Source organism: Mus caroli, unplaced genomic scaffold (assembly GCF_978045245.1).
Source record: "Mus caroli unplaced genomic scaffold, Mus_caroli_1 scaffold_4, whole genome shotgun sequence".
In the NCBI taxonomy this organism is placed as follows: Eukaryota; Metazoa; Chordata; class Mammalia; order Rodentia; family Muridae; genus Mus; species Mus caroli.
This window is the reverse complement of record NW_028227259.1, coordinates 24,920,996-24,933,415: the sequence shown is the minus strand read 5'-3', so window position 1 is coordinate 24,933,415 and position 12,420 is coordinate 24,920,996. Positions and strand designations below refer to the sequence as shown.

Sequence of the window (12,420 nt, the reverse complement as noted above, 5' to 3'; positions counted from 1 at the left end):
CCATCTGATCATAATGAAGGACAAATGAGGTGGTCTTGAAAATGTAGAGTAAGTCCTGGGAAGTGGATGTTGAGATTCTTGGCAGAGCTGGACTGAGCTGGTCTTTCTAGTAATGGGGCACAGGAACTGGAGCCTCTGGGTAGCCACAGAATTTCCATGATCATCACAATTCTTGAAGATCAATGATTTTAGAACATTACTTTCTCTATCCCCTAAGGCAGGAGTTGAAGAGGCCAAAGCTGTTATCATGAGAATAACTCCAAGTGTTTACTTTCAGTGACCATCAGGAGTCATAGAGGGTCTAACCTGCACCATTTTAGGGAAGGGAATCACTGCACTTCTCTCCCATAATTCTTTTCGCTTCAGTGGCTATCTGACAGTAGTACCAGGGAGAGAACTGTGCTTCAGGACATGACCTTATGTTCTCAGACTTCCTCTCATCTCCTGTCACTGACAGTTCACAACAGTTTATCACCAGTTGTGGGTGGCAAGCATCTCTGTACTGTAACCATAGCCCTCTCAGAGTGGATATGCACAGTCAGAGATGGGATCCTATTGTTACTGCTTCGGTGTTTGGTGTTTCTGTAGGGGGAATCGATAGTGTGATGACAATGTTCTCCACTTTTGTCACTCTTTAAGTCAAAGCCCTGGGCCTAGAGTAACAGGGTAGGAGATCTCAGCATCTCCAAGCACTCAAGTACTTGTAAATAGTGAATATATCATCTGAGTTGTTAAAGCATGGGACTCAGGGCTCTGAAGCCAAGTCGCACCCAGTGCAGTTGATACTAATCTTGGAGAAGCAATTTCTGTGGTCATGATGAGCATGTTTTGGCCTACAAAGGAATCTCCTGGCTGCCTACAACTGCTGGTCTCTCTAGAGTGATGGTAGAACAGAGACCCTCTGTGGAGACATCTCAAGTCCAGACTAAAGTCTTTCTGCTGTCCCTAGTTTCCAGGCATGTTCTCTTTCTGGGTAGTCTGTCAACACTCTTTGCATTCTCACATGAAAGCATTCTTGTGTTCTTTTACCTACAGGGGCTTGAAGACAGACATCATCCACTGCACCTGTCCTAAGCAAGAAAGAGTTCAAAAAGGAAGAGGAGAGTCAGACTGCAGAGCTGTAGCTCATTACCCAGATGAGAAATGAGCAGAGAGATAGCCTGATCTCCCTCACAGAGGGATCCATGAACAAGAGGTATGCATTGCTCCAAACCCTGTGTTACCAATCTGGGGTGTGCAATGTCAGCCTCATCTTATCCTTTGAAGGAGGTGGGTTCTATGAAGCTGTACCACCAGATCGTCCCTATGCCCAACTTCATATCCGTGAATGCTTCATAGTGGAGAGGCAGAACCTGAAGCTTGGTCAGGAGGGAGATGAGAAATGGACTCTTCTGCTTCCTCCAGTAGAGAAGAAGGACTTGTATTCTGAGTGAAGAATTCAGGGATAGAGGCAGTGGAGAGTGAGTTCCCAGCATGCATTTGGAAAGCACTTGACAGGATGTGGCTTTGTGAGGTTCTAGGTGATGTGAGTTTATGGTGAGTGTTTGTACTTGCCTGGCAGGTGACTGAGTGCTGGAAGCTCCTCATAGTATCTAGAGGGACCTGGTCGACCTTTTACTTCTCAGTGCATATCTAGAAGGCCTGAGGCTCATTCCCATTCCTCTTTGTCCGTGTGCCTTATACGCTGAGGCAGTAATGTTGCATACATTTATTTTGTATCTCATTGTGCTCTCTGTCTCTGTCTCTTATTCACTGACTGTTTTCTTTTCTCCTCCTTGTGTGTGTGTTTGTTCAAGTCTGTGATTATGTGTGTGCACATGTACCTACATGTGCATGAGTTTTTGTATCTTAATTTTTCCTCCACACTTGGGAACCTAGGAGACTGTGTTTTGGTTTGAGGATTTATCTTCATAACAATTTCAAGGTGAATTCAGTGCTGAATTCTGGGAGCTGCCACTTTATTCAAAACTGTTCTTTGCCTATGTGGTCACAGTTGTCCACACACTTGTATCCCTTGAGCAGATTAAAAGCTGTGGTGATGTCTGATCACATCTCCAGCATTATGTGTAAGGTCTGTCTCTATGGTATAAGCTATTCAGGATTTACAACCCCAGTTGGGAAAACAGGAAGAAATGTAATCACAGGTTTCTGGTGGGCAAAGACCTGTGGCCTAGGCTCTTGAGAACATAAATGATTAGACTGCACCCTCCAGGCCAACTGAGTGAACACAGAGAGCCAGGGAACCCTCCATCTTGATGCTTAGCTTCTGCTGTCCTTGACTAGGATAACAAATTTTCAAAGCTGAATATCATCCAAGTATATAGAATCCAGAATGTGCTTTCCATGGCTGGGGTAGTCCATGACTCAGCCTGAGTAATGTGTTCCTACAAGCCCATGTTCATGGAGTTCTGTCTTCCTAAGACTAGGCCCTTCCAGAGGCTAAATGCTTTCTATGAACAACTGACATTAAAGAAGAACCAGGTTATGTTCTCTGTGAACAACTTAGAGATGGAGAAAATTGAGGCCTGAGAGAACATCCAGGAGTCCAAGCAGGAGATAAACTTCTATAAGTAAGTACCAGTTAGCAAGACAATCAATAGTGGAATGGCAATTTCTGCCTTCCTAGGTTTCTGGAATGGAGAGTCTGCAGTTCTGGTTCTACCCCTTCTACTTTTAGCCATCAGTGTGCCTTGGAATGATAAACTCAGTTTTCATAAATCTGTAAGAGACTGTTACCCCTCCCAGCATTTTCCAGGCATCCTTAGAAGCCACTCAACAGAAGAGTGATTGTGCATGGTTATTATGCAGTACTGAGAGCCTGGTTATCAGGCAGTGGTTTAGAGAGCTGAGTATGATATAATACAACGATAGAATGCCCTCCCTTTGGTTCTACTGATTGACCCTGATGGTATTTGCACCCTACTAGTTGATGTTGCCCTAGTGCATTGGGCAGTAATGGATAGATGGAGATTCCTCTTTCTTTTGGAGAGACATGAGCCCTTTTTGGTGTTTGGGCTGCAGTAATAATTTCTTCTTCGTTGAAATGGCTGTTTGCAGTTTGTGCAGCTGTCATGGATTTATTGAGATGGACTGTATTAGGTCTTCATGGGAAGCAGGGTCCTGGTTGGTTTAATGAGCCTGTACATAAAAATGAGAAGATGGAGTTGCAGTATCTTACTATGCAGAGAGTGTTTCCAGAAACCTACATAGCCGGCTCATGTTGGAGAAGAATCTTATTAAGATGTCCTTCACACTGGTTGGGAGATGAAGGAAATTGTGATTGATTGGGCTCTCATTCAGAAATATTTGGTTGACTTGGACCTGAATGGAAAAGACAAAAAGGAGCACATCAGCAACCTTGAGACCCAACAACTTCAGGTAGGGACAAGCAGCTCAGTCAGGCTAATACTGTCTGTCAACATTTGCCCCATTGGAATCACTTTGCTTTCCCCTACCACCTTTCTAATCCACACTCCCAACCAGCCACCCACCTCATGGAATGCAGATGTTCATTTCTCTTTTTATACACACATATTCTGGGAAGTTAGCCTCTTCTGAGAAACTAAATCATTGGCAAGTGGACCTTGCTACTTTGCTTTAATCTGAAGTCTAGTAATGGGGACAGATGAATAACATGCCACATTCATGCAAGTGTACATGATACATGGGATGCTATGCAGACCTCTGAGCTGCTTCTGGGTCCTGGGACAGAGGTCATGCAAGGGTCATGTGACTTGACGTGGGAAGAACCTTGTAGGGTTAAAATCAAAATGCAAATAACAATGAATGCTTCTCATTGTCATTAATCTGGTGGGCATGTGGGCTTCTCTTTTCTTCTTTTAATCCAATGAGGTCTCTTCCCATTGCCCAATTCTTGGTTTCCACAGATAGAAGTCTGAGTGGCAGCTTGTCAGCCCATGTGTTTGTGAGTGTTGTATGACATTTTGCCCTGCTTGTATATAGCAGCAATGGTTTCAGTTAATAGATCAGTGTTAACTGTCCTGTTGAGGTGGTGGGAGACAGCAATCTGACAGCTGACACTTAGGTCTCCACCAAGCATGTTTTTTTTTTAATTATTATTAGATGTTTTCTTATATACATTTCAAATGCTATCCCAAAAGTCCATATACCCTCCCTCTGCCCTGCTCTTCTACCCACCCACTCCCAGTTCTTGGCCCTGGCATTCCTCTGTACTGGGGCATATAAAGTTTGCAATACCAAGGGGCCTCTTTTCTCAGTGATGACTGACATTTTGCCCTGCCATCAGAAGATGGCTGAGGTCATCTTCTGCTACATATGCAGCTAGAGATATGAACTCTGGGGGTACTGGTTAGTTGATATTGTTGTTCCACCTAGAGTTGAAGACTCCTCAACTCCTTGCGTTCTTTCTCTAGCTTCTCCATTGGGGGCCCTGTGTTTCATCTTATAGATGACTGTGAGCATCCACTTCTGTATTTGCCATGCACTGGCTTAACCTCGTAGGAGACACAACCCTGTGTCTTAATAACTGCCTTCCTCTCCTAGGTCTCAGAGACTCCAGCAAGAGATGAAATTTCCACAGCCCAGGAAGAGAGCCTCTTACACCTCAGGAGCCCCCTGCTGAACTCCATCCCCAACATCCATAATCTTTCTTGGATGAATCTTCTTCCACACAGTTCATTTCTCCAGTGTGAATTGGAGGAAGCCAGTGAGCCAGATGATTCAGGGTGTTGTTTCCTTTCTTGTTCTGGCACCCCCCCCCTTGAGAGAGGACTGAGGTGACTGCCCTGCCAACAGGAGTCCAAGGGGAGATTCAGGCTGTAGGACTGTACTACTTAATATGCAGTGAGAGGATGCTGATGTACAATAATTTTCTGTTAGAGTTTTGGTTGAAGTTTTGGGTTTTATTCTTTTTTAGGTTTGGGGGATGTTATATGTTCTTATTATTGGTTTTCATGTTTGTATTTTGCTTTTATCTCTTTATATTAACTATACTTTTAAAGCCTGTTTTTTAAACATTGTATTTCTTATAAATAAAAATTGATTTACAACTCTTGAATCTTAAGACCATCTTCCTGATTCAGATTTTCTGCCCCCTCTTGTAAACCTAGAACCCACAGCAGGAAATCGATCTCCGTAAGTGCCCAATAGCCTGGGCTATAGAGTAAAGTCAGTGTCACCAATGGGTATACAAGAAGATAGTCTCTTGTGCATAATTTGGCTTGTTCCCTGAAGACAATGAGCACTAGTGATCCACTTGAAGTACTCATCAAAAATAGCCAGCCTATCAGGCTCTTGCTCCTGCTACCTCTGTGGAGCCATCTATTACCTTATTAAAAGGTGACTCTGAAAAGAGCTCTTCCCAAGTGCCACTGATGTTACAAGACACAGACAAGCCCAAGTCAAATGCTGAGCAAAACAGTGTGCCTCCCTCACAGACCAAGTTTGAAACCAACCGAGAATCTCCAAAACAAATAAAAAAGAAGGAAAGGGCCAGAGAGGAAACGTGAATTTTTTTTCCTAAATTGGACATGTGTTTGCAAACACTGTTTTGAAGATTGTGCTGTTTATGCAATAATTTGTGAACATGTACAAAATTTAATATAAATTTAAAGCAATTTTTAAAAGAAAACTGAACACAACCACCATAAAATGGAATTAAAGGAAAGTTATGTTATGAAATAAAGAGGTCAACAGAATACATACTACACAGTGCTGCAAGAATAATCGTAATTTAAGACTATTATCCTGGTTTTACAACAGTTAACGTTTTACAACAGACTGTGCCCTGTCTCCTTTGCAGCTATGGATTCTCTTTAGAGCAAAGGCTTCCTTGAAGCCAGTAGGCAAGTCCTTGGATTCTTTGCACAACCTTAGTCCATTTGAATCTGTCTTATGCTTAAATCAAATTGCTTTGAACAAATGCATAATCTGCCATATCTTTACATATTTGTTGTAGCAGTTTGTATTAAAAGAATCACAATTGGTGAGGAAAAAAAGGTAAAATCTTCCAAGATGAACTCTCAATATTGAATATATATGCTCCAAATCCAATGGCAGCCACATTTATTAAGGAAACTCTAGGAAAGCTCAAAGCACATATTGCACCTCACACAATAATGGTGAGAGACTTCAACACCCCAGTCTCATCAATGGACAGATCCTGGAAACAGAATCTCAACAGAAACACACAGACACTAAGAGAAGTTATGAAACAAATGGATTTAACTGATATCTCAGAACATTTTATCCTAAAACAAAAGGATATACTTTCTTCTCAGCACTTCATTGTACCTTCTCAAAAATTGACCATATAATTGGTCACAAAACAGGCATCAACAGCTACTAAAATATTGAAATTTTCCTATGCATTATTTCAGATAGCGACCAATTAAGGCTGTTCTTCAATAACAGAATAAATAATAGAAAACCAAGATTCAAGTAGAAGATGAACATTACTAAACTCAATTATACATTGGTCAATGAAGAAAAAAAGAAAGAATTAAAGACTTTCAGAGTTTAATGAAAATACTAAAACAAAATACTGAAACTTATGGGACACAATGAAGGCATTCCTCAGAAGAAAACACAAAGCCCTGAGTCCCTTCAAAAAGAAACCAGAGAGAGCATACACTAGCAGCCTGACAGCACAACTAGAAGCTCTAGAACTAAAGAAAGCAAAGTCACCCAAGAGGAGTGGACAGCAGAAAATAATCAAATGCACGGCTGAAATAAACAAAGTGGAAACAAAAAGAACTATTCAAAGAATCAACCAAACCAGGAGCTGGATATTTGAGAAAATCAACAAGATAGATAAACCCTTAGCCAGACTAAATAGAGGGCACAGGGGCAATATCCTAATTAACAGAATCAGAATGAAAAAGGAGACATGACAACAGATCCTAAGGAAATCCAAAACATCATCAGATCCTAGAAAAGTCTATACTAAACAAAACTGGCAAACCTGGATAAAATGGACAAATTCCTAGAGAGAAACCAGGTACCAATGCTAAATCAGGATCAGATTAATGAACTAAACAGTCCGATTTCCCCTAAAGAAACAGAAGCAGTCATTAAGATTCTCCCAACCAAAAAGAGCCCAGGACCAGATGGGTTTAATGCAGAGTTCTACCAGAACTTCAAAGAAGACCTAATTCCAACTCTCCTCAAATTATTCCCCAAAATAGAAACAGAAGGTACTCTACCCAATTCATTCTATGAAGCCACAATTACTCTGATATCTAAACCACACAAAAATCAAACAAAGAAACAGAACTTCAGATCAATATCTCTTATGAATATTGATGTAAAATTACTGAATAAAATCCTCCCAAACCGTATCCAAGAACACATCAAAACAATCATCCATCATGACCAAGTAGGCTTCATCCCAGGGATGCAGGGATGGTTTAATATATAGAAATCCATCAAAGTAATCCACTATATAAACACACTCAAAGACAAAATCCACATGATCATTTTGTTAGATGCTGAGGAACCATTTAACATAATCCAACTCCCCTTCATGGTAAAGGTCTTGGAAAGATGAGGAACCCAAGGCCCATACCTAAACATAACAAAAGCAATCTACAGCAAACCATTATCCAATATCAAACTAAATGGAGAGAAACTGGAAGCAATCCCACTAAAATCAGGAACTAGACAAGGCTGCCCACTTTCTCCCTACCTATTCAATATAGTACTTGAAGTCCTCAGCAAAGCAATTCCACAACATAAGGAGATCAAGGGAATGCAAATTGGAAATGGAGAAGTCAAAATATCACTATTTGCAGATGATATGTTAGCATATATATATGTAACCCTAAAAAATTCCACCAGAAGATTCCTAAACCTGATAAACAGCTTCAGTGCAGTACCTGGATATAAAATTAACTTAAACAAGTCAATGACCTTTCTCTACAAAAAGATAAATGGGCTGAGAAAGAAAATAGGGAAACAACACCCTTCACAATAGTCACAAATAATATGAAATACCTCGGTGTGACTCTAAGGAAGTGAAAGATCTGTATGACAAGAACTTCAAGTCTCTGAAGAAAGAAACTGAAGAAGATCTCAGATGATGGAAAGATCTCACATGTTCGTGGATTGGCAGGATTAATATAGCCAAAATGGCTATCTAGCCAAAAGCAATCTACAGATTCAATGAAATCCCCATCAAAATTCCAACTCAATTCTTCACTGAGTTAGAAAGGGCAATTTACAAATACATTTGGAAAAACAAAAATCCTAGGATAGCAAACACTATTCTCAACAATAAAAGAACCTCTGGGGGAATCACCTTGCCTGATCATAGGCTGTACTACAGAGCAATTGTGATAAAAAAAAAAAAAAAACTCCATGATATTGGTACAGCCACAGACAAGTAGATCAATGGAATAAAATTGAAGACCCAGAAATGATCACATACACCTATGGTCACTTGATCTTTGACAAGGGAGCTAAAACCATCCAGTGGAAAAAAAGACAGCATTTTCAACAAATATTGCTGGCACAACTGGTGGTTATCATGCAGATAATGTGAATTGATCCATTCTTATATCCTTGTACAAAGTTCAAGTGTGCATTGATCAAAGAACTCCAAATAAAACCAGAGACACTGAAATTTATAGAGGAGAAAGTGGGGGAAAGCCTAGAAGTTATGGGCAAAGGAGAAAATTTCCTGAATAGGATAGCAATGGCTTGTGATGTAAGATTAAGAATTGACAAATGGGACCTCTTAAAATTGCAAAGCTTCTGTAAGGCAAAAGACACTGTCAGTAACACAAAAAGGCCACCAACAGATTGGGAAAGGATTTTTACCAATCCTAAACCTGATATGGGACTAATATTCAATATATACAAAGAGCTCAAGATGTTGGACTCCAAAAATTCAAATAACCCTATTAATATACAGTGTACAGAGCTAAACAAAGAATTCTCAACTGAGGAAGTACATGAGGCTGAGAGGCTGAGAAGTACATGAAAAAATGTTCAACATCCTTACTGATCAGGGAAATGCAAATCAAAACAACCCTGAGATTCCACCTCACACCAGTCAGAATGGCTAAGATCAAAAATTCAAGTGACAGCAGATGCTGGCAAGGATGTGGAGAAAGAAGAAGACTCCTCCATTGCTGGTGAGATTGGGACTGGTACAACCACTCTGGAAATCAGTCTCGCAGTTCCTCAGAAAATTGGACATAGTACTAGCTGAGGATCCAGCAATATCTCTCCTGGGCATATACCAAAAAGATATTCTAAGTGGTAATAAGGACACATGCTCCACCATGTTCACAGCAGCCTTATTTATAATAGCCAAAAGCTGGAAAGAATCCAGATGTCCTTCAACAGAGGGATGGATACAGAAAATGTGGTACATTTACACAATGGATTACTACTCAGCTATTAAAAACAATGAATTTATGAAATTCTTGGTCAAATGGATGTATCTTGGAGATATCATCCTGAGTGAGGCAACCCAATCACAAAAGAAATCACTTGATATTCCCTCACTGATAAGTGGATATTTGTCCAGAAACTTCGATTACCCAAGATACAATTTGCCAAACACAAGAAAATCAAGAAGGAAGACCAACATGTTGATACTTCATTCCTCTTTAGAATAGGGAACAAAGTACCAATGGAAGAAATTACAAAGAAAAAGTTTGGAGCCAAGACAAAATGATGGACCATCCAGAGACTACCCCAGCCAGGATCCATCCCATAATCTGCCACCAAACCCGGACACTATTGCATAAGCCAGCAAGATTTCGCTGAAAGGACCCTGATATAGGTCCTTAGTTGACTTATGTGAGGTTATGTCAGTGGCTGGCAAATACAGAAGTGGATGCTCACAGTCATCTCTTGGATGAAACACAGGGCCCCCATTGGAGGAGCTAGAGAAAGTACCCAAGAGCTGAAGGGTTCTGCAACCTGGTAGGTTGAACAACAATATGAACTTACCAGTACCCCTGAGGTCATGTTGCTAGGTGTATAGGTTGCGGAAGATGGCCTGGTTGGCCATCATTGGGAGTAGAGGCTCCTTGGTCTTGCAAAGTATGCCCCAGTACAGGGGAACACCAGGGCCAAGAAGTGGGAGTAGGTGAGTAGGGGAGCATGCGGGAGGGAGGGTACAGGGAACTTTCTGGATAGCATTTGAAATGTAAATAAAGAAAATATCTAATAAAAATAAAAAAATAAAAAAATAAATGAAAAAAAAATAATATTAAAAAAAAGAAAAACTATACCATTGACTTTTTGTGGTTTTCACTTCTGTGTGTGTGTGGGGGGGTGTGTGTGTGTGTGGGTGTGGGTGTGTCTAGAGAATGACATTGGGTGTTCCCTCAATGAATTTTAAAAGAAGGGCAACTTGTTTATTTTTCATTCGTATAGTATATTCTGTTCCTTTCCTTCCCCCAACCCTCTCCACTCCACCTCCCCTTTCCGGAGATCTACCCTCCTTCCCCTACTCTCAGAAAAACACAGGCCTCCCAGGAACATCAACCAAATACAGCATAACAGGAGGCAATAAAACTCAGCACATGTTATCATATCAAGGCTTGGACAAGACATGGCAGGACAGTGGAGGAAAGGGGTCCAAAAGGGAAGCAAAACATTCAGAGAGAGCCTTGCTCCCACTGTTAGCAATCTTGCAAGAATGCCAGGCGATACAACCATAACATAAATACATAGGTCCTAGATCAGACCCGAACTGGGCTTCTGCACTCTGTGATTCCCCATGTGTCCTTGTCAGTTGATTCTGGTCTCATGTTCTTTCTTTCTTTCTTTCTTTCTTTCTTTCTTTCTTTCTTTCTTTCTTTCTTTCTTTCTTTTTTTATATATTTTCTTTATTTACATTTCAAATGTTATCCCCTTTCCTTGTTTCCCCTCTGAAAATCCCCTATCCCCTCCACCTTCCCCCTGCTCCCTAACCCACCCATTCCCAATCTTGGTCCTGGCATTACCCTATCCTGCATTAAGGGGGAAAAAGGAAAATTCTGGGAGGTAGAGGGGGACCTTGGAGGGAGAGAGGAAGGGGAGGAAATAAGGGAGGCAGTATCAGGTACTGGAAGGGATGGGAGAGTGGTACAGGAAATCAGGAAATCGAAAAAAAATAAAAGGGGGGTGGAAGGATGAGGAACAGGGAATAGACCCTTGAGGCTCTCAGACATCAGGGAGATAGAACCTGTAGAGATCACCTCCAATAGATAGGTATGCCTCCCCCATGTCCCCAAACCCCAACAAGACCCCTGCCAATGCTCTCTGTCAAGGAATGGTGCCATCCACCAATCTCAAAGATTTTAACCAAGAAATGTTCCTGAGAAAAGGACTAACAGGGACAAGAAATAGAGCAGAGGCTGAAGGAAGGGCCGTCCAAGAACTTCTCTACCTGGGGATCCATCCTGTCTTCAGACACCAAACCAGACACTGTTCCTGTGGTCAAGAGGTACTTGCAGACAGAAACCTGGAGTGAAGGTTCTTTGGGAGGTGTGGCCAGCAACTGACCATTGGAGCCAACTATTAGACTGAGCATTGCAGGAGCATGCAGAGAAGCTGGAGGTGAAGAGGGGAATGGAATCCTACTGAAAAACAACATCTGCTGGCAGGACCACCCAGTGCTCCTAGACATTAGACCACTAACCCAGGAGTGTATAAGCAGGGATCTATAACTCCAGATACATTGTAGCAGAGAATGGCCTAGCTGAAAGCAATGGGAGGCAAGGCCCTTGGTCCTGTGGAGATTTGATGCTCCAGTGTAGTGGGTTTCTCAATCAGTAGGGCAAGAAAGGGAGGGTGGGTGAAGGAGAATCCTAATCCAGACAGAGTGGAGGCTGAGAGTGCAGATGTAGTTTGAGGGGTTAGTGGAGGGTAACTAAAAGTGGCATATCATGTGAGATATAATCCAATGGAATGATTAATAAATACATTTTTAAAACACACACATAAGCCAGGCATTTAATTTTACCAGTGAAGACTCAGTAGCAGTAGCCAGCTCAGAGAGTCAGGGAAAGCACCTAGCTAACCTTCCTACCCTGATGACCTCCCAGTAGGAAAGCATTCTTTATCCCTCTCCACACTGTCTTAAATATCCTTCAACTTAAAGTCCTTCTTTCTGAGGCCAGACAGTGGTGGTACATGCCTTTAATTCCTGCACTAGGGAGGCAGAGGCAGGAAGATTTCAGAGTTTGAGGCCACCCTGGTCAACAGAACCAATTCCAGGACAGCCAGTGCTATATATACAGAGAAACCCTGTCGCAACCCCCACCCCCCAAAAGGCCATCCTTCTGTATAGTTATATTCATTCCCTTTCAACTGGTTAATTGCTCCACTTCTAGACGTGGTGTTCACTTTATTTTGCTTTGCATTAAATGTGTGTGATAGGGCTGAGCCACAGGACAAAATGTACACTTAACAGAATGCTCTTGGATTACAGGTCTGTGC

At 41.6% G+C, this 12,420-nt stretch overlaps 1 pseudogene; it reads left to right on the top strand.

Annotated features, from left to right (window-relative positions):
* The first annotated feature begins 1,133 nt into the window (after positions 1–1,133).
* LOC147005025 (disks large homolog 5-like) lies at positions 1,134–4,673 on the top strand (annotated as a pseudogene).
* Positions 4,674–12,420: the final 7,747 nt, after the last annotated feature.